Below are 22,862 nucleotides of genomic sequence, written 5' to 3'. Positions count from 1 at the left end.
TTGACACGTTGACGGAGACTCGACTTGCGTTGATTTTTCCCTTGAAGAGGAAAGGGTGATGCAGCACAGGAGCAGTAAGTATTTCCCTCAGTTTGAGAACCAAGGTATCGATCCAGAAGGAGGGTCTCGTCAAATCCAGAGCACCTGCGCAAACACAAACAAGGTTGCACCCAACGCTTCAAAGGGGTTGTCAATCCCTTCAAGATTGTTTGCAAAGTGAGATATGAAGGCGGAAAGTGCAACGAAGTAAAAAGTGTAAGGCCGAAAATATGGTGTGGAGTAGACCCGGGGGCCATAGTGTTCACTAGAGGCTTCTCTCAAAATAGCAAATATTATGGTGGGTGAACAAATTACTGTCGAGCAATTGATAAAACTGCGAAAGTCATGATGATATCTAAGGCAATGATCATACATATATGCATCACGTCCGAGACAAGTAGACCGATACTTTGTGCATCTACTACTATTACTCCACACATCGACCGCTATCCAGCATGCATCTAGTGTATTGAGTTCATGACGAACAGAGTAACGCCTTAAGCAAGATGACATGATGTAGAGGGATAATATAAAACCAACGATGAAAACCCCATATTTTTACCCTTGATGGCAACAACACGATGCGTGCCTTGCTACCCCTTCTGTCACTGGGTGAGGTCACCGCACGGTATGAACCCAAAACCAAGCACTTCTCCCATTGCAAAAATCATAGATCTAGTTGGCTAGACAAAACCCACAACTCGAAGAGAATTACAAGGATATGAAATCATGCATAAGAGAGATCAGAAGAAACTTGTAGCGACCCGACTCAAGACGAGTCAAGCCTCTGTGTATCTGTGCCATCCCTGGATCAGTATGCTGGCACAACAGTACATCAATGTATATATCAAAGTGCAATCACATGGAAATAGCGTAAAACTGATATATACCTTAAATATCTCAGCGGAAGCAGTCAAGGGAGTGGAGTCCCAATAAACACCAACAGCAAGTTGAGTGTAGACCGTAACCCTGAATCGTACTCTTACTCGTCGAAGAAAAATATCTGCAACATAAGAAGTTGCAGCCGTGTAGGTCAGCATATTGAATATGTCGGCAAGTCACATATGAGAGGGGGTAAAATGTCATCTATACTATATGCATATATGGCAGGTGGGGCTATAAGTTTTTATCGAAAAGCAAGTTTTCTCCTACATCAAGAGAGGGCTAAAAGCAAAATGTTACTACATTGTTTGTTGTTAACGAGATGGTTCCACCAACCAATTCTCGTACCCATGTTGTCAATAATACCCACATCAATATTATTATTTGTGTTGAGAATTTCAGATAACCTCAGTTCCTTTGGCTCAAGTTGTCCATGACCGTGGACACGGCTAATCGATTAGGTTTGAGTACTCTGCAGAGTTTTGCACACACGTTCCCCACAAGATTTGATCGCCTCCGAGTATGTCCTCGCACTTCTGGGTGTTTGAAGACCGGATGATCAAAACATTGTCTTACAACAGGTCCCTCTGGATCCCTGTCGGTGCCCATCCAAATCCTACCGTTCTTCTACATCTGCTGGCACCGCCTGTCCTGAGTCGTCGCGTTGTCCAACCAAGCCAGAGCCCATAATGACTTGTGGCTGTGCAGGTAAGCCTTGGGTCTTGAAAATATCCGTCCGTCTCTTTGAGCCTGGGTGAAGCTTTCCGCAAGATGTCATGGCACGTCTCCAGCATCCCGGGTCATCCACTGGTTTCTCCACGGAGCCAAACAACCGTCCTTCACCCAGAGTTGCATTGCATCATGAGGTCTTGAAAAGTCTTGACTTAACCGGTCTTGGTTATTAAATTATTCTCGCATCACTCATGATAAACTCTCAACCAGAATCCCGTCTACTCAAGCATAGCAATATGAAATTTGTCGTCCCAGGCCAAGTAACGGGGTTGTTGGGTGCCTACCACGTGATACTACTATATGTTACCATAATTTCCAAGTACCTACTCAGCATGCAATTGGGCATAGGATGGTAGAACTACGATGCATAAAACATAGGTGATACATGATCAAATGACTTGCCTGGTGATGTTGACGAAGAAGAATTTTCGTTCTCGAGGAATAACTTGATAGACTACTCGTCACTCTCCGATGAAATCTATATAACAACCATATCATTCACGTAAGCACTCATACTAGCAATCATTCTAGCGATCAAGACAAAAGAGAGAGCGAATAAGAATCCAAAAGAAACTTCAAATAAAACTAGGGAGTCTTCTACTACATCAACACTAAATAGTTTTTGTTCTAACTGAAAATAAAACATTATCATAACAGAGAACTAAGATATAAATTTAACCGAGATAAAATAAAATATTTTTCATAAAACTATTTGAAGGTATTTTCAAATGGGAGTTAAACTAATAGAGAAATCAATTGCAAGTTATTAGAGAACTAGAATTGATTTCATAATAACATATAAAAATAAAATCAAAACTTTTTGCAAACCTACTATTAACTAACAGAAACAAAACATAATCTTTCTGAAATATAAAAGAAAAATAATTTAAAAACAACTAAAGAAAGAAAATTAGTCACAATCCTAAAAGAGGTGAAATAGAAATTGTTTCACAAGAAACAATAAGCTAAAATACTCAAACAATTCTGAAATTTTTACCACTGATAAATAAGATCACTAGTGATTAGTAGCAAAAATAATTAAATTAAAAGCTATTTTTAAACTCCCAGAATAAGCAAAACAAGGTTTAAACTGAATTTTATCTAATTCAAATTTGAAAATTTCAAACATAGACAAATAATATGTTTTTGAAAACTACAGGAAAATTGAGATCTACTGGAAAAGGTATCAACCCCATTGGAGGTATGGATCAAAAGTTGTGAGCAAAAGAAAATTGAATCTGCCTCTGTTTTAGAATTAAACTGAAAATAGAAAAAAATCTAACCAGTGAACAGGGGGTCCACGTGGCGCTCTCTGATTGTCTAAGGGGTAAGTGCTGCGGGGAAAACTAACAAACGGCCGCTATTTAACCAAAACCTCTTCGACTAAAAGTTAAGTGAAGTAAACCGGCTCGGTTTTTAACTGAAAACCGAAGGGTTATCCGCAATCTAATCTAACACGTGTATTTTAGATCCAACGGCTACGGGGGGGAGATGGGGTGCTCACAGGGGGCTGCCGGCGATGGCCCTGTTCCGGCAAGGCAGAGGAGTGGCGGTGGTTGGGGTGGGCTCTCCGGCTATCTCTGGCGGCGTCCGAAGGTCCAGGAAGATGGCGGAGCTCCTCCTCCTTCGTTCGGTGGTGGCGGAGAGGGGCTCGGGGCGATGGAGCTCGAGCTCCTGGAGCTCCTGGTGGCGGCCGAATTCCGGCAAGGGGAGGCGTGGTGGCATAGGGCGGCGAGGGGGCGATTTGAGGGAAAAAATGGGGCGCGGCGGCGATGGGTGTTCTCTGGTGGCGTCGGCGAGGTTGGGGCGGCGAGGGGGTGGTGTGGCAGGGCGACGGGGTGCTCTCTAGAGCCTGGCTCGAGGTGGCGGGGGGGTTGCGATCTGGCGTGGGGGAGGAGAGGGCCGAGGGGGTGGTGCGGCGGCGGTTTATATAGGGACAGAGGGGGGTCGTGGGAAGGAAGGGGGAGGGGGAATCGGGGGGGATCCCGTCGGATCAGGGGGTGGCAGGAGGTCACGCCATGGTTGTACGCTTGGAAGGAAAAGAGGGCTCGTGGGGAAGGAAAGGAGGAAGAACAAAGGAAGGAGAGAAAAAAAGGAGGAGGTGGTGCGCTGCGTGGGGATGGATCCCGGTGGGATCTGGCCCAGGAAAGAAAAAAAACGCCTCACGCCGATTTCCTATTAAAAAGATTCCCGTTTTAGATTTTTTTTAATAAAACACAAACTAAAAGAATAAAAAGGAAACAAAATAAAATAATTAATATAGGGTATTATATACCAAATTGATGAGAAAAATATTTCCTAATTGTTTATCATTTTTCCAAATCAAAATAAAAACTTTTAAAAAATGTTTTTTCAGAAAGGCTTTATTTGTTTTTGGCAATTATTTTCTTCATAAAACTTTGGTTTTTTCTTGGCTCAAATATTTTCTAAAAAATACCCCTGATTTGGGAGGGTCATTTTCCTTCTCTCTTTCTTGCTTGCAAGAATTATTTTCGGGGTATTTCTCGGGGAAGAAAAATAGAGAATGCAAAAGCAAAATTTGAAAGAATTCAAATGCAAACTCCATTCAAATTCTTTATAGTTGAAGAAGTCATGTCATCTTCTCTCATTGCTTTTAACTGGCTGAATTTGAATTTACCGGAGAAGGGGAAAGTCATTTTATTCCCTCTCATTCAAAAGTTTTTGAAAAGTTTCAAATTTCACTCAAGTTTCAATCACTCAAGCAAACGAACAAACAATATAATAATTACATTAACATTCCAAAATTTGGGATGTTACAAAACTCAAATAAGATTCATAGATAATGTGATCATATATCCACAATTCATCAGATCTTGACAAACACCCCGCAAAAGAAGATTACATCGGATAGATCTCCATGAAGATCATGGAGAACTTTAAATTGAAGATCCAAGAGAGAGAAGAAGCCATCTAGTTCCTAGCTATGGACCCGTAGGTCTATGGTGAACTACTCACGCATCATCGGAGAGGTCATGGTGTTGATGAAGAAGCCCTCCGAATCCGAATCCCCCGTCCGACAGGGCACCAGAACGTGCCCCAGATGGGATCTTGCGGAGAGAGAAGCTTGCGGCGGCGGAAAAGTACTTTCGATGATCTCCTGATTTTTTTGGGATTTTTAGGGAATATATAGGCGCAACCCCTAGGGCAGAGGGCGTCTAGGGGGCCCACAAGCCTGTGGGCCGCGGCCTCCCCCCTGGCCAAGGGGTGAGGGCTTGTGGGGCCCCCGGGCCCCCCTGCCTTGGCTCTCGAGTCTCGTGATCTTCTTCTGTTACGTAAAAATTCTTTTCGGGGATTTTATTCCATTTTGACTCCATTTCAAAATCTCCTCTGAAAGGGGTCAAACACTTGGAAAAAACAGGAACTGACACTTGGCACTGAGTTAATAAGTTAGTCCCAAAAAATATATAAAAGGCATGCAAAATATCCAAAGTTTGACAAGATAATAGCATGAAACCATCAATAATTATAGATACGTTGGAGACGTATCAAGCATCCCCAAGCTTAACTCCTGCTCGTCCTCGATTAGGGAAGTGATAAGGAATAAAATTTTGATGTGGAATGCTACCTAGCATAGTTGTCCTTTGCAACTTCTTTCATGTGACATGAATGTTCAGATCCGTAAGATTCAAAACAATAGTTTGCTATTGACAGGAAAACAATAATACTTCAAGAAAACTAGCAAGGTAATCATGAACTTTCAAAATAACAAGGCCAAGGAAAGTTATCCCTACAAAATCATATAGTCTGGCTATGCTCCATCATCCTCACACAACTAATGTAAATCATGCACAACCTCGGTATTGGCCAAGTAATTGTTTTCGCACTCTTACTTTCTCAAACTTTTTATAACTATCACGCAATACATGAGCGTGATGACCCACAAGTATAGGGTATCAATCGTAGTCCTTTCAATAAGTAAGAGTGTCAAACCCAACGAGGAGCAGAAGGCTCTGATAAGCGGTTTTCAGCAAGGTAATAACTGCAAGCACTGAAAGTAGCGGTAACAAGTGATTGTGTAGCGAGGTGAAACGTAGCAAGCAAAGAGTAACAAGTAACAAGTAGTAGCAATGGTGCAGCAAGTGGCCCAATCCCTTTTCTGAACAAAGTCTTATAGGAGGAAAAACGCTCCCGAGGACACACGGGAATTTCTGTCATGCTAGTTTCATCATGTTCATATGATTCGCGTTCGTTACTTTGATAGTTTGATGTGTGGGTGGACCGGCGCTTGGGTACTACCCTTACTTGGACAAGCATCCCATTTATGATTAACCTCTCTCGCAAGCGTCCGCAACTACAAAAGTAGAATTAAGACAAAGTCTAACCATAGCATTAAACTAGTGGATCCAAATCAGCCCGTCACGAAGCAACGCATAGACTGGGGTTTAAGCTTCTGTCACTCCAGCAACCCATCATCTACTTACTACTTCCCAATGCCTTCCTCTAGGCCCAAATATGGTGAAGTGTTATGTAGTCGACGTTCACATAACACCACTAGAGGAAAAGACAACACACAACATATCAAAATACCGAACGAATATCCATTTCACATGACTATTATTAACATGACTTATCCCATGTCCTTAGGAACAAAAGTAACTACTCACAAAACATATAATCATAATCATGATCAGAGGTGTAATGAATAGCATCAAGGATCTGAACATAAACTCTTCCACCAAGTAATCCAACTAGCATCAACTACAAAGAGTAATCAACACTACTAGTAACCTTACAAGTACCAATCGGAGTCGTGGGACGAAGATTGGTTACAAGAGATGAACTAGGGATTGGAGAAGAGATGGTGTTGATGAACATGTTGATGAAGATGCCTCCCCTCCGACGAGAGGTGTGTTGGTGATGAAGATGGCGATGATTTCCCCCTCCAGGAGGGAAGTTTCCCCGGCAGGATCGTCCTGCCGGATCTCTAGATTGGATCTGCTCAAGTTCCGCCTCGTGGCAGCGGCGAAACCACGAAAACTCTCTCGTCTGATTTTTTTTCTGGACCAAAACGCTTCATATAGCAAAAGAGGGGGGCTAGTGGGCCGTCAGGGAGCCCACAAGCCCCCACTCCGCCACCAGGGGGTGGTGGTGTCAGGGCTTGTGGCGCCCTGGCAGCCCCCCTCCGGTAGTTCTTTCGCCCAATATTTTTTATATAATCCCAAAAAAATCCATGTAACTTTTCAGGGCATTTGGAGATGTGCAGAATAGTGGACTAAGATTTGCTCCTTTTCCAGTCTAGAATTCCAGCTGCCTGAATTCTCTCTCTTCAAATAAACCTTGCAAAATAAGAGAGAAAAGGCATAAATATGGTACCACAAGTAATATAACAGCCCAAAAAGCAATAAATATCAACATGAAAGCATGATGCAAAATGGACGTATCAACTCCCCAAGCTTAGACCTCGCTTGTCCGCAAGCGAAAACCAAGTTCCATAAACATGTCCACATGTTGAGGGACGAAGGTGTCGATAAAAATTAATACGGGCATGAGGGCATCATGATCACACATAAGACAACAATACGTCATAAAGATTCTTATGGGAAAGTAAAAATTCCTTCACAAAGTAAAGCATGAAGCAAAAACCTTACCGAGAAATAACCAACAATAGTCCATAGTCATTGAAGCAATTGCAATTTATCACAACATCAGAAAGATTCAAATAAGAGCTTGTAAGGCAAATCCACATACTCAATCATCTCTTTTGTTTTGCACAATTGTTACAACTCACGTGGTACTCATGGTGTCAAAGTTTCAGCTGGACACAGAGGAAGATAGGGGCTTATAGTGTTGCCTCCCAACCATTTACCTCAAGGGTAAAGTCGACAACAATAAAGCATAAGTACTCAACTCCAAGTTGATATATGAATAAAGATCTTTCCCAAACATGTGACGGTAGCCAAGACAAACGCAAAAATAGGGAATTGGTGATGATCACCATGACTCTTACAAGGGAAAAAAGTAAAGGTACAAGATAGGCCCTTCGCAGAGGGAAGCAAAGGTTGTCATGCGCTTTTGAGGTTTGAATGCGTGTCATCTTAGTGCGGAGGAACGTCACTTAATATTGCCTCCTGTGATAAAGAACTTTATTATGCAGTCCGTCGCTTTTATGTCTTCCTCATCACAGGTTCGTACAAAGTTTATTTTCCACACACTAATAGATCATGCATATTAGAGAGCAATTTTTATTTCTTGCACCAATGACAACTTACTTGAAGGATCTTATTCAATCCATAGGTAGGTATGGTGGACTCTCATGGCAAAACTGGTTGGAGGTTTATGGATGCACAAGTAGTATCTCTACTTGGTGCAGGAGTTTTGGCTAATATGAGGTGGAAGCAATCGTCACATGCTAAGGGATCTCTAATCATATAACATTGTTTGGAACCAAGCAAACACAATTCATTATGTTGTCTTCCTTGTCCAACATCTACTCCTAAGCATGTAATAGTTTGGTGAGTGCTCACAATTGTAAAAAGTGTCTAAGATGATATATTTATATGTGAACCTCTCTTCCCTTATTACTTCTTATTAATTGCAACTATGACTGAGGTCTATGTTGATTTATTCTCAACAAGTTTCAATCATCATACGTGTCATACGTGAAGTCATCACTTTCCATAAGATCATCTCATGATCTTTCATGCTATCGTTCTTTTCATACTTTTGATCATGGCACAAAGCAAAGCCCTTGACTAAGATACTCTTTATTATATAGCTCGTAAGCTTGAATACATCGGGGGAGTGATAAATGCTAAGGACTCAAACTAAACACTAAAGACTTATTCCTCTAAGAGAAGAAATAAAAACTGAAAAGGAAAGAACTAAAACAAAGGTAAAAACAAAAGATTAAAAGGTGATACGATACTAGGGCAACTCCCCCAAGCTTGGCAGAAGCCAAGGGGATTGCCCATACCAATGCTTAGTTGTCTTCCTTTGGTGGTGAAGGTGGTGAAGTTGGAGCAGTCTTGAGCTTGTCTAATTTCCACTTTAGCAAAAAGTTCTACTCCCTTAGATCATCATTTTCCTCCTCAAGTTTCAACACTCTATGGCAAAGTTCCTGCTTACTCTCCTACAAGAAACGATAAGGGATAAACAAGGTCTTAGGCTTCTTCCTATGGTCAGGGAGGCTTGACTTCTTGAACTCCACATAAGTGTTTGCAGGTTGAGGTAGAGGAGCCTCCTCTTCATCGGAACTCGTTTGCTCCTTCCCTTTGGGCTCATAGTCCTCTTCCTCATCAGTGGTCCAGCCATATGGTTCCAAGTCCCCATAGACCTTGGGGTTAGAAAGGTAGTCAGCCACATAGCTCTCCCCCTCTGAATCCTGAGAAGACATCTTGACCTAGATCTGCGGCAGAAACAAGCTCGTAACGAAAACAGAGGAAAACTGCGCGATACGGAGATCAAAACCTTCGGGCGAGTATATATTGATTTTTTCTGGGCCACAAGGAGTCCTCCGCAATAAAATGGAGTCCGGGAGGCACACGAGGTGCCTACAAGCTTGCCCTCCGCCACCAGGGGGTAGGGGGCGGTGGCAGGGCTTGTGGCCGCCTCGTTCGCTCTCCGGACTGCTTTTTATTTTTCTAATTTTCCAAAAATTCCAAAACGGAAGAAATTTCCTATTGGAAAAGCATCGGAGTCCAATTTCTTACCGAAGCAGATACATCTTCGTTTTCAGGCTCTGAAACAGGTTGGTAAACATCCGTTATGTACTCCTCTGGAGTTATGACATTGATGATATTGGTCTGAACATTTATGGGAGTTCCAGAGATGTAATGCTTGATTCTTTGCCCATTTACCAATCTAGGAAAATTTCCTTCCGTGTTATTGATTTTGATGGCACCGGAACGATATATTTCCTCGATAACATAGGGACCTTCCTATTTAGAGAGAAGTTTGCCTGCAAAGAATCTCAAACGAGAATTGTATAGCCAGACATAATCACCTACATTGAACTCTCGTTTCTGTATTCGTTTGTCGTGCCATCTCTTAACCTTTTCCTTGAACAACTTGGCATTCTCGTATGCCTGGGTTCTCCATTCATCTAACGAACTAATATCAAACAACCGCTTCTCACCGGCAAGTTTGAAATCAAAGTTGAGCTCTTTGATTGCCCAATAAGCTTTGTGTTCCAGCTCAAGAGGTAAATGACAGGCTTTACCGTAAACCATTTTATACGCTGACATGCCCATGGGATTCTTATAAGCAGTCCTATAAGCCCATAGTGCATCGTCAAGTTTGCTAGGCCAGTTCTTTCGAGATCTATTGACGGTCTTTTGTAGGATCATCTTGATATCCCTATTACTCAACTCCGCTTGACCACTAGACTGAGGATGATAAGGAGATGCAACTCTATGGTTGACATCATACTTAGCTAGCATCTTGCGGAAAACACCATGAATAAAGTGTGAACCGCCATCAGTCATCAAATATCTAGGGACTCCAAATCTTGGGAATATGACTTCTTTAAGCATCTTAATAGAGGTGTGGTGATCAACACTTTTTAGTGGGTATAGCCTCTACCCACTTCGTAACGTAATCCACAGCAACTAAGATGTGAGTGTACCCATTGGAACTCAGGAAGGGTCCCGTATAATCAAAGCCCCAGACATCAAATGGTTCAATGACAAGTGAATAGTTCATAGGCATCTCCTGACGCTTACTAATGTTTCCTATTCTTTGGCATTCGTCACAAGACAAGACAAACTTACGGGCATCCTTAAAGAGAGTGGGCCAATAGAAACCTCATTGCAATACCTTACGGGCAGTTCTATCTCCAGCGTGGTGTCCTCCGGAGGCTTCGGAATGACACTTCTGCAAGATCTGTCCCTGTTCATGTTCAGGCACACAACGTCTTATAACACCATCTACGCCTTCCTTATAAAGGTGAGGATCATCCCAAAAGTAGTGTCTCAAATCAAAGAAGAATTTCTTCTTTGGCTGATAGGTGAAACTGGGTGGTATGTATTTGGCTATGATATAATTTGCATAATCTGCATACCACGGCGCACTATGTGAAGTGCGGATGACATTTAGTTGCTCATCAGGAAAGCTATCATCAATAGGTAGTGGGTCATCAAGGACATTCTCTAGCCTAGACAAGTTATCTGCTACAGGGTTATCAGCACCCTTTCGGTCAACGACGTGCAAATCAAATTCCTGTAGCAGGAGAACCCATCTGATTAGCCTAGGCTTAGCGTCCTTCTTCTCCATGAGGTACTTAATAGCAGCATGATCAGAGTGAATAGTGACTTTGGAGTCAACTATGTAAGACCTGAAATTTTCACATGCAAACATGACTGTTAAAAATTCCTTCTCCGTTGTGGCATAGTTTCTTTGGGCACTGTCTAGAGTTTTACTAGCGTAGTGAATGACATTCAACTTCTTGTCAACTCTTTGTCCTAGAACAACACCAACATCATAATCACTAGCGTCGCACATGATTTCAAAGGGCAAGTTCCAGTCAGGTGGTTGAACAATAGGTGCGGTTATCAAAGACTTCTTAAGTATTTCGAAGGCTTCCTCACAATCCTCATCAAAAACAAAAGGAACATCCTTCTGCAAGAGGTTGGTAAGAGGCCTAGAAATCTTAGAGAAGTCTTTTATGAACCTTCTATAGAAACCAGCATGACCTAGGAAACTTCGTATACGTCTGATATCTGTGGGGCAAGGCATTTTCTCAATTGCATCAACCTTAGCCTTATCAACTTCAATGCCTCTTTCACAAATTTTGTGTCCTAAGACAATACCTTCATTAACCATAAAGTGTCACTTCTTCCAATTCAAGACGAGGTTGGTCTCTTCGCATCTCTGTAAGACTCGATCAAGGTTGCTAAGGCAATCACCAAAGGAAGACCCGTAAACGGAGAAGTCATCCATGAAAACCTCGACAATCTTTTCACAAAAGTCAGAGAATATAGCCATCATACATCTTTGGAAGGTGGCAGGTGCATTGCATAAGTCACAAGGCATACGTCTATAGGCAAAGGTACCGAAGGGGCAGGTGAAAGTGGTTTTCTCCTGATCAGACTGTGCAACTGGTATTTGCGAGAAACCTGAATAACCGTCTAGAAAGCAGAAGTGTGTGTGTTTTGATAACCTTTCTAGAATTTGGTCGATAAACGACAAAGTATAATGATCTTTCCGGGTTGCCTTGTTCAGTTTCCTAAAGTCTATCACCATCCTATAGCCGTTAATAATCCTTTGTGGGATTAGTTCATCCTTATCATTAGTAACGATGGTGATACCTCCCTTCTTAGGTACGCAATGTACTCGACTAACCCAATCACTATGAGCAACAGGATAAATGATTCCTGCTTCCAGAAGCTTTAATATTTCTTTTCTAACGACCTCTTTCATCTTAGGATTTAATCTCCTTTGATGATCAGCAACTAGTTTAAAGTCAGGATCGGTTTTAATCTTGTGCTGACATAGAGTAGGACTAATACCCTTAAGATCATCAAGAGTATATCCAATAGCAGCACGGTGCTTCCTCAGAGTTTTTGGTAACTTCTTCTCTTCGTGCACTGAGAGGAGAGCACTAATTATGACAGGATATATCTCCTTCTCATCAAGATAGGTATACTTAAGAGTATCAGGCAACTGCTTAAGCTCGAACACAGGATCACCCTTTGGTGGGGGAGGATCCCCAAGCAGTTCAACAGGTAGATTATTCTTGAGAATAGGATATTGTTCTAAGACAATTTTATCTATCTCATCTCTCCTCCATATGCATATCATTTTCATGCTCAAGCAGATATTGCTCTAAAAGATCCGTAGGAGGTACGTCAATAGAGGCAAGGGCAATAATTTCATCCCTTCCAGACGACTCTTTTTCATGGGGTTGTCTTCCAAACTTGGAGACGTTAAATTCATGAGACACACCCTGGAAACTTACTGTGACAGTCTGCTTAATGCAATCAATGTGAGCATTGATAGTGTTGAGAAAGGGTCTACCGAATATGATGGGACAAAAGCTATCTTGTGTAGTACCAAGGACGAGGAAATTAGTAGGATACTTCATCTTACCACACAGGATATCTACGTCTCTCACAATTCCTAGAGGGCAGATAGTGTCTCTATTAGCTAGTGTAATAGTGACATCAATGGGTTCTAAGTCAGCAGGTGCAATCTCATCTTTGATTTCATCATATAGAGAACGGGTATTGCACTAACACTAGCTCCCATATCACATAAACCATGGTAACAGTGATCTCCTATCTTGACAAAAACAATGGGCAGGCCAACTACAGGTCCGTGTTTGTCTTTCATGTGAGGTTTAGCAATTCTAGCGGAGTCCTCACAGAATTTGATAACATGCCCATCTATGCCTGCGGCTAAGAGATTTTTGATAATAGCAACACTAGGTTCAACTCTAATGTCTTCAGGGGGTGCAAGTGGTCTAATGTAACCCCTACGTATCACAGTTGGAGCTTTAGAATAATCCTTTATCCTAGCAGGGTATGGTGGTTTCTGAGTGTAAGCACAAGGAACAACAGGATCACTAAAAGCAATGTCTTTCTCCTCAACTAGATTGGTTTTGGATATGTTGCTTTCTACAGGAGGATGATATTTAAACCACTTCTCTTTGGGAAGATCAACATGAGCAAAAAAAGATTCACATAGAGAAGATACTATCTCAGAGTCAAGTCCATACTTAGCGCTAAAATCTCTAGAAGTGTTTGTGTCAACAAAAGATTTAATGCAATCAAACTGGAAATTCATACCTGACTCCTTACCTTCCTCCAGCTCCCAATCTTCAGAGTTGCGTTTGATTCTTTCCAATAAATTCCACTTGTGATCAATATCCTTCTTCATAAAAGAACCGGTACAATAAGTGTCAAGCATGGTATGATCTTCATGAGAAAGCCGAGCATAAAAGTTTTGAGTGATGATTTCTCTCGAGAGCTCATGATTGGGGCATGAATATAGAATTGATTTAAGCCTCCCCCAAGCTTGAGCTATGCTTTCCCTGTCACGAGGCCAAAAGTTATAAATAAAGTTCCGATCACGATGTACTAAATGCATAGGATAGAACTTTTGATGAAATTCCAATTTCAACCGATTGTAGCCCCATGATCCAGTATGATCACATAGCCGTTACCATGTCAATGCCTTATCCTTCAAATATAAAGGAAAGTCTTTCTTCTTTACCTCATCCTCGGGCAAACCTGCAAGCTTAAATAAACCACAAACTTCATCTACATAGATCAGATGCAAGTCTGGATGTGAAGATCCATCTCCTGTGAAAGGATTAGTGAGCAGTTTCACAAGCATACCCGAAGGAATTTCATAAAAGATATTTTCAGTAGGTACCTCAGGTTGAGGAACAACTCCTCGTGCTTCCGTTCGTGGTGAAGATACCCTGAACAAACTCCTCAAAGGAACAGTTTCCATAGTGACAAGTGACAATAAATTTCAGCACAGTATATAAATGTTTCGTTACCAATTTCCACTTACCAAAGGCGCTTCACTCCCCGGAAACGGCGCCAGAAAAGAGTCTTAATGACCCACAAGTATAGGGGATAAATCGTAGTACTTTTGATAAGTAAGAGTGTCGAACCCAACGAGGAGAAGAAGGCTCTGATAAGCGGTTTTTAGCAAGGTAATAACTGCAAGCACTGAAAGTAGCGGTAACAAGTGATTGTGTAGCGAGGTGAAACGTAGCAAGCAAAGAGTAACAACTAACATGTAGTAGCAACGGCGCAGCAAGTGGCCAAATCCCTTTTTTATCAAGGGACAAGCCTGAACAAAGTCTTATAGGAGGAAAAACGCTCCCGAGGACACACGGGAATTTCTGTCATGCTAGTTTCATCATGTTCATATGATTCGCGTTCGTTACTTTGATAGTTTGATATGTGGGTGGACCGGCGCTTGGTTACTGCCCTTACTTGGACAAGCATCCCACTTATGATTAACCTCTCTTGCAAGCATCCGCAACTACAAAATAAGAATTAAGACAAAGTCTAACCATAATATTAAACTAGTGGATCCAAATCAGCCCCTCACGAAGCAATGCATAGACTGGGTTTAAGCTTCTGTCACTCCAGCAACCCATCATCTACTTACTACTTCCCAATGCCTTCCTCTAAGCCCAAATATGGTGAAGTGCTATGTAGTCGACGTTCACATAACACCACTAGAGGAAAAGAGAACATACAACATATCAAAATACCGAACGAATATCAATTTCACCTGACTATTATTAACATGACTTATCCCATGTCCTCAGGAACAAAAGTAACTACTCACAAAACATAATCATACTCATGATCAGAGGTGTAATGAATAGCATCAAGGATCTGAACATAAACTCTTCCACCAAGTAATCCAACTAGCATCAACTACAAAGAGTAATCAACACTACTAGTAACCTTACAAGTACCAATCGGAGTCGTGAGACAAAGATTGGTTACAAGAGATGAACTAGGGATTGGAGTAGAGATTGTGCTGATGAAGATGTTGATGAAGATGCCTCCCCTCCGACGAGAGGTGTGTTGGTGATGACGATGGCGATGATTTCCCCCTCCGGGAGGGAAGTTATCCCGGCAGGATCGTCCTGCCGAAGCTCTTGATTGGATCTGCTCAAGTTCCGCTTCGTGGCGGCGACGAAACCACGAAAAAGCTCCCGTCTGATTTTTTTTGGACCAAGACGCTTCATATAGCAAAAGAGGGGGGGCTAGTGGGCCGTCAGGGAGCCCACAAGCCCCCACTCCGCCACCAGGGGGTGGCGGTGTCAGGGCTTGTGGCGCCCTGGCAGCCCCCCTCCGGTAGTTCTTTCGCCCAGTATTTTTTATATAATCCCAAAAAAATCCACGTAACTTTTCAAGGCATTTAGAGATGTGAAGAATAGTGGACTAAGATTTGCTCCTTTTCCAGTCCAGAATTCCAGCTGCCTGAAGTCTCTCTCTTCAAATAAACCTTGCAAAATAAGAGAGAAAAGGCATATATATGGTACCACAAGTAATATAACAACCCAAAAAGCAATAAATATCAACATGAAAGCATTATGCAAAATGGACGTATCAGAGCGCGAGCCATGGATATGGCACTATAAGTGGAATAGAGTGTGGTGGTGATTGTGAGACAAAAAGGAGGAGATGGTCACATTGACTCGGCGTATCGAAAGGCTATGGAGATGGCCATTAATAGTATCAATGTGAATGAGTAGGGATTGCCATACAAGAGATGCACTAGAGCTATAAGTATGTGAAAGCTCAAAAGGAAAACTAGTAGGTGTGCATCCAACTTGCTTGCTGACGAAGACCTAGGGCAATTTTGAAGAAGCCCATCATTGGAATATACAAGCCAAGTTACATAATGAAGATTCCCACTAGCATATGGTAGTGACAAAGCAAGAAGCTCTCAATCATGAAGAACATGGTGCTATTATGAAGCACAAGTGTGGAAAAAGATAGTAGCATTGTCCCTTCTCTCTTTTTCTCTTTTTTTTATTTTGGGCTCTTAGGCCTCTATTTTTTCTTTTCTTTTCTCTTTTTTTTTTGTTTTTGGGATCTTTGGCCTATTTTTTATTTCCTCATATGGGACAATGCTCTAATAATGATGCTCATCACACTTTTGTTTCCTCAAAGCTCACAATGATAATGACTCCATAGGAAATGCCTCCGGGAGTGTACCGGGATATGCAACAATCTAGCATGGCGTATGACGTTGAAACATCTCGCTAGCTATCATATAATCATGCAATGTCAATACGAGAGTGATGGCACAAGTCATGAGATGGAACGGTGGGAGTTGCATGGCAATATATCTCGGAATGGCTATGAAAATGCCATAGTAGGTAGGTATGGTGCCTGTTTTGAGGAAGGAATATGGTGGGTTTGTGCACCGCCGAGAATTGCATGGCACTAGAGAGGCTAGCAATGGTGGAAGGCGAAAGTGCATATATTGTTGTATAACGTCGCATGGGAAACAAAAAATTTCCTACGCGCACGAAGACCTATCATGGTGATGTCCATCTACGAGAGGGGATGAGTGATCTACGTACCCTTGTAGACTGTACAGCAGAAGCGTTAGTGAACGCGGTTGATGTAGTGGAACGTCCTCACGTCCCTCGATCCGCCCCACGAACAATCCCGCGATCAGTCCCACGATCTAGTACCGAACGGACGGCACCTCCGCGTTCAGCACACGTACAGCTCGACGATGATCTCGGCCTTCTTGATCCAGCAAGAGAGACGGAGAGGTAGAAGAGTTCTCCGGCAGCGTGACGGCGCTCCGGAGGTTGGTGATGATCTCGTCGCAGCAGGGCTCCGCCTGAGCTCCGCGGAAACGCGATCTAGAGGAAAAACCGTGGGGTATGTGGTCGGGCTGTCGTGGAAAAGTCGTCTCAAATCAGCCCTAAAACCTCCGTATATATAGGTGGGAGAGGGGGGGCCTTGCCTTGGGGCTCAAGGAGCCCCAAGGGGGTCGGCCGAGCCAAGGGGGAAGGTCTCCCCCCCCCCAAACCGAGTTGGACTTGGTTTGGTGGGTGGGAGTCCTTCCTTCCCTTCCCACCTCCTCTTTTTTTTCTCTTTGATTTTTTCTTCCAATGCGCATAGGGCCCTTTTGGGCTGTCCCACCAGCCCACTAAGGGCTGGTGCGCCACCCTCAAGGCCTATGGGCTTCCCCGGGTGGGTTGCCCCCCGGTGAACAACCGGAACCCATTCGTCATTCCCGGTACATTCCCGGTAACTCCGAAAACCTTCCGGTAATCAAATGAGGTCATCCTATATATCAATCTTCGTTTCCGGACCATTCCGGAAACCCTCGTGACGTCCGTGATCTCATCCGGGACTCCGAACAACATTCGGTAACCAACCATATAACTCAAATACGCATAAAACAACGTCGAACCTTAAGTGTGCAGACCTTGCGGGTTCGAGAACTATGTAGACATGACCCGAGAGACCCCTCGGTCAATATCCAATAGCGGGACCTGGATGTCCATATTGGATCCTACATATTCTACGAAGAACTTATCGTTTGAACATCAGTGTCAAGGATTCATATAATCCCGTATGTCATTCCCTTTGTCCTTCGGTATGTTACTTGCCCGAGATTCGATCGTCAGTATCCGCATACCTATTTCAATCTCGCTTACCGGCAAGTCTCTTTACTCGTTCTGTAATACAAGATCCCGCAACTTACACTAAGTCACATTGCTTGCAAGGCTTGTGTGTGATGTTGTATTACCGAGTGGGCCCCGAGATACCTCTCCGTCACACGGAGTGACAAATCCCAGTCTTGATACATACTAACTCAACAAACACCTTCGGAGATACCTGTAGACCTTCTTTATAGTCACCCAGTTACGTTGCGACGTTTGATACACACAAAGTATTCCTCCGGTGTCAGTGAGTTATATGATCTCATGGTCATAGGAACAAATACTTGACACGCAGAAAACAGTAGCAACAAAATGACACGATCAACATGCTACGTCTATTAGTTTGGGTCTAGTCCATCACGTGATTCTCCTAATGACGTGATCCAGTTATCAAGCAACAACACCTTGTTCATAATCAGAAGACACTGACTATCTTCATTCAAACTAGAGGCTTGCTAGGGACAGTGTTTTTTCTATGTATCCACACATGTAAATGAGTCTTCATTCAATACAATTATAGCATGGATAATAAACGATTATCTTGATACAGGAATTATAATAATAACTATATTTATTATTGCCTCTAGGGCATAATTCCAACAGTCTCCCACTTGCACTAGAGTCAATAATCTAGCCCTCACATCATCATGCGAATTACATTGTAATAAATCTAACACCCATACTGTTCTGTTGTTGATCATGCTTTGGCCGTGGAAGAGGTTTAGTCAGCGGGTCTGCTACATTCAGATCTGCGTGCACTTTGCATATATTCACGTCCTCCCCTTCGACGTAGTCGCGGATGAGGTTGAAGCGTCGTTTGATGTGTCTGGACTTCTTGTGAAACCATGGTTCCTTTGCTAAGGCAATGGCACCCGTGTTGTCACAGAACAAGGTTATTGGATTCAGTGCGCTTGGCACCACTCCAAGATCCGTCATGAATTGCTTCATCCAGACACCCTCCTTAGCCGCCTCCGAGGAAGCCATGTACTCCGCTTCACATGTAGAATCTGCTACGACGCTTTGCTTGGAACTGCACCAGCATACCGCACCCCCATTAAGAATAAATACGTATCCGGTTTGCGACTTAGAGTCGTCCGGATCTGTGTCAAAGCTTGCATCGACGTAACGTTTTACGGCGAGCTCTTCGTCACCTCCATATACGAGAAACATCTCCTTAGTCCTTTTCAGGTACTTCAGGATATTTTTGACCGCCGTCCAGTGATCCACTCCTGGATTACTCTGGAATCTACCTGCCATACTTATGGCCAGGCTAACATCCGGTCTAGTGCACAACATGGCATACATGATAGAACCTATGGCTGAAGCATAGAGGACGGAGCGCATATGCTCTCTATCTTCATCAGTTGCTGGGCACTGAGTCTTACTCAATCTCGTACCTTGTAAAACTGGCAAGAACCCTTTCTTGGACTGTTCCATTTTGAACCTCTTCGAAACTTTATCAAGGTATGTGCTTTGTGAAAGTCCTATCAGGCGTTTTGATCTATCCCTATAGATCTTAATGCCTAGAATGTAAGAAGCTTCTCCTAGGTCCTTCATAGAGAAAATTTTATTCAAGTAATCCTTTATGCTCTCCAAAAACTCTACGTTGTTTCCAATCAGCAATATGTCATCCACATATAATATTAGAAACGCCACAGAGCTCCCACTCACTTTCTTGTAAATACAAGATTCTCCAACCACTTGTATAAACCCAAATGCTTTGATCACCTCATCAAAGCGTTTGTTCCAACTCCGAGATGCTTGCACCAGTCCATAAATGGATTGCTGGAGCTTGCACACCTTGTTAGCATTCTTAGGATCGACAAAACCTTCGGGTTGCATCATATACAATTCTTCCTCAAGGAAACCGTTAAGGAACGCCGTTTTGACATCCATCTGCCAGATTTCATAATCGAAAAATGCAACTATTGCTAACATGATTCTGACGGACTTAAGCATCGCTACGGGTGAGAATGTCTCATCATAGTCAACTCCTTAAACTTGTGAAAAACCCTTTGCCACAAGTCGAGCTTTATAAACGGTAACATTGCCGTCAGCGTCCGTCTTCCTCTTAAAGATCCATTTGTTCTGAATAGCCTTGCGGCCCTCAGGCAGTACCTCCAAAGTCCACACTTTGTTCTCATACATGGATCCTATCTTGGACTTCATGGCTTCTAGCCATTTGTTGGAATCTGGGCCCACCATTGCTTCTTCATAATTTGTAGGTTCATTGTTGTCCAACAACATGATTGACAAGACGGGATTACCGTACCACTCTGGAGCAGCACGTGGTCTCGTCGACCTGCGTGGTTCGACAGAAACTTGAACCGGAGTTTCATGATCATCATCATTAACTTCCTCCTCAACCGGCGTCGCAACTACAGAGGTTTCCCCTTGCCCTGCGCCACCATCCAGAGGGATGAGAGGTTCAATAACCTCATCAAGTTCTATCTTCCTCCCACTCAATTCTCTCGAGAGAAACTCCTTCTCGAGAAAAGCTCTGTTTTTAGCAACAAACACTTTGCCCTCGGATTTGAGATAGAAGGTGTACCCAACTGTCTCTTTTGGGTAACCTATGAAGACGCACTTTTCCGCTTTGGGTTCCAGCTTTTCAGGCTGAAGCTTTTTGACATAAGCATCACATCCCCAAACTTTAAGAAACGACAACTTTGGCCTTCTGCCATACCACAGTTCGTATGGTGTCGTCTCAACGGATTTTGATGGTGCCCTATTTAAAGTGAATGCAGCTGTTTCTAATGCATAACCCCAAAACGATAACGGCAAATCGGTAAGAGACATCATAGATCGCACCATCTCTAATAAAGTACGATTACGACGTTCGGACACACCATTACGCTGTGGTGTTCCAGGCGGTGTTAACTGTGAAACAATTCCACATTGTCTTAAGTGAGCACCAAACTCAAAACTCAGATATTCACCCCCACGATCAGACCGTAGGAACTTGATCTTCTTGTTACGATGATTTTCAACTTCACTCTGAAATTGCTAGAACTTTTCAAATGTTTCAGACTTGTGCTTCATTAAGTAGACATAACCATATCTACTCAAATCGTCAGTGAAGGTGAGAAAATAACGATATCCGCCGCGTGCCTCTACGCTCATCGAACCACACACATCGGTATGTATGATTTCCAACAAGTCACTTGCACGCTCCATTGTTCCGGAGAACGGAGTTTTAGTCATCTTGCCCATGAGGCATGGTTCGCATGTGTCAAGTGAATCAAAGTCAAGTGACTCCAAAAGTCCATCGGCATGGAGTTTCTTCATGCGCTTTACACCAATATGACGTAAGCGGCAGTGCCACAAAAATATGGCGCTATCATTGTTAACTCTAACTCTTTTGGTCTCAATGTTATGTATGTGTGTATCGCTATCAAGATTCAATATGAACAATCCTCTCACATTGGGTGCATGACCATAAAAGATGTTATTCATAGAAATAGAACAACCATTATTCTCTGACTTAAAAGAGTAACCGTCTCGCAATAAACAAGATCCAGATATAATGTTCATGCTCAACGCAGGCACTAAATAACAATGATTTAAGTTCATAACTAATCCTGATGGTAACTGAAGTGAAACTGTGCCGACGGTGATTGCATCAACCTTGGAACCATTTCCTACGCGCATCGTCACTTCATCTTTCGCCAGCCTTCGTCTATTCCGCAGTTCCTGTTTCGAGTTGCAAATATGAGCAACAGAACCGGTATCGAATACCCAGGCACTACCACGAGAGCCGGTTAAGTACACATCAATAACTTGTATATCAAATATACCTGATTTTTCTTTGGCCGCCTTCTTATCTGCCAGATACTTGGGGCAATTGCGCTTCGAGTGACCCATACCCTTGCAATAGTAACACTCTGTTTCAGGCTTAGGTCCAGCTTTGGGTTTCTTCGTCGGATTGGCAATAGGCTTGCCGCTCTTCTTTGAATTGCCCTTCTTGCCTTTGCCGTTTCTCTTGAAACTAGTGGTCTTATTCACCATCAACACTTGATGCTCTTTACGGAGTTCAGACTCTGCGACTTTCAGCATCGCAAACAACTCGCCGGGAGACTTGTTCATCCCTTGCATGTTGTAGTTCAACACAAAGCCTTTATAGCTTGGTGGCAGTGATTGAAGGATTCTGTCAGTGATAGCCTCTTGCGGGCGTTCAATCCCCAGCTCAGCTAGACGGTTTGAGTACCCAGACATTTTGAGCACATGTTCACTGACAGACGAGTTTTCCTCCATCTTGTAAGCATAGAATTTATCGGAGGTATCATACCTCTCGATCAGGGCGTTCTTCTGAAAGATAAACTTCAACTCCTGGAACATCTCAAATGCTCCATGACGCTCAAAGCGACGTTGAAGTCCCGGTTCTAAGCCATACAAGACTGCACATTGAACTACTGAGTAGTCCTCCTTACGTGCTAACCAAGCGTTCTTAACATCCTGATCAGCCGTAGCGGGTGGTTCATCTCCTAGCGCAGCATTAAGGACATAATCCCTCTTCACAGCTTGTAAGATTAGCTTAAGATTACGAGCCCAGTCTACAAACTTGCTTCCATCATCTTTCAACTTAGCTTTCTCTAGGAACGTATTAAAATTCAGGGTGACTGTTGCGTGAGCCATGATCTACAACACAAATATATTCAAAGTGTACTTAGACTATGTTCAAGATAATTAGAGTTTAACTTAATCAAATATACGCTAAACTCCCACTCAAAAAGTACATCTCTCTAGTCATTTGAGTGGTTCATGATCCACTTACACTAACTCAAGTCCGATCATCACGTGAGTTGAGTATAGTTTCAGTGGTAAGCATCCCTATGCTAATCATATCATCTATATGATTCATGATCGACCTTTCGGTCTCATGTGTTCCGAGGCCATGTCTGGACATGCTAAGCTCGTCAAGCTTAACCCGAGTGTTCCGCATGCGCAACTGTTTTGCACCCGTTGTATGTGAACGTTGAGTCTATCACACCCGATCATCACGTGGTGTCTCGAAATGACGAACTGTAGCAATGGTGCACAGTCGGGGAGAACACAATTTCGTCTTGAAATTTTAGTGAGAGAT

This window comes from Hordeum vulgare, chromosome 3H (genome assembly GCF_904849725.1).
Source record: "Hordeum vulgare subsp. vulgare chromosome 3H, MorexV3_pseudomolecules_assembly, whole genome shotgun sequence".
Taxonomy (NCBI): Eukaryota; Viridiplantae; Streptophyta; class Magnoliopsida; order Poales; family Poaceae; genus Hordeum; species Hordeum vulgare.
The sequence above is the reverse complement of the archived record's forward strand: the minus strand, read 5'-3'. Positions refer to the sequence as shown.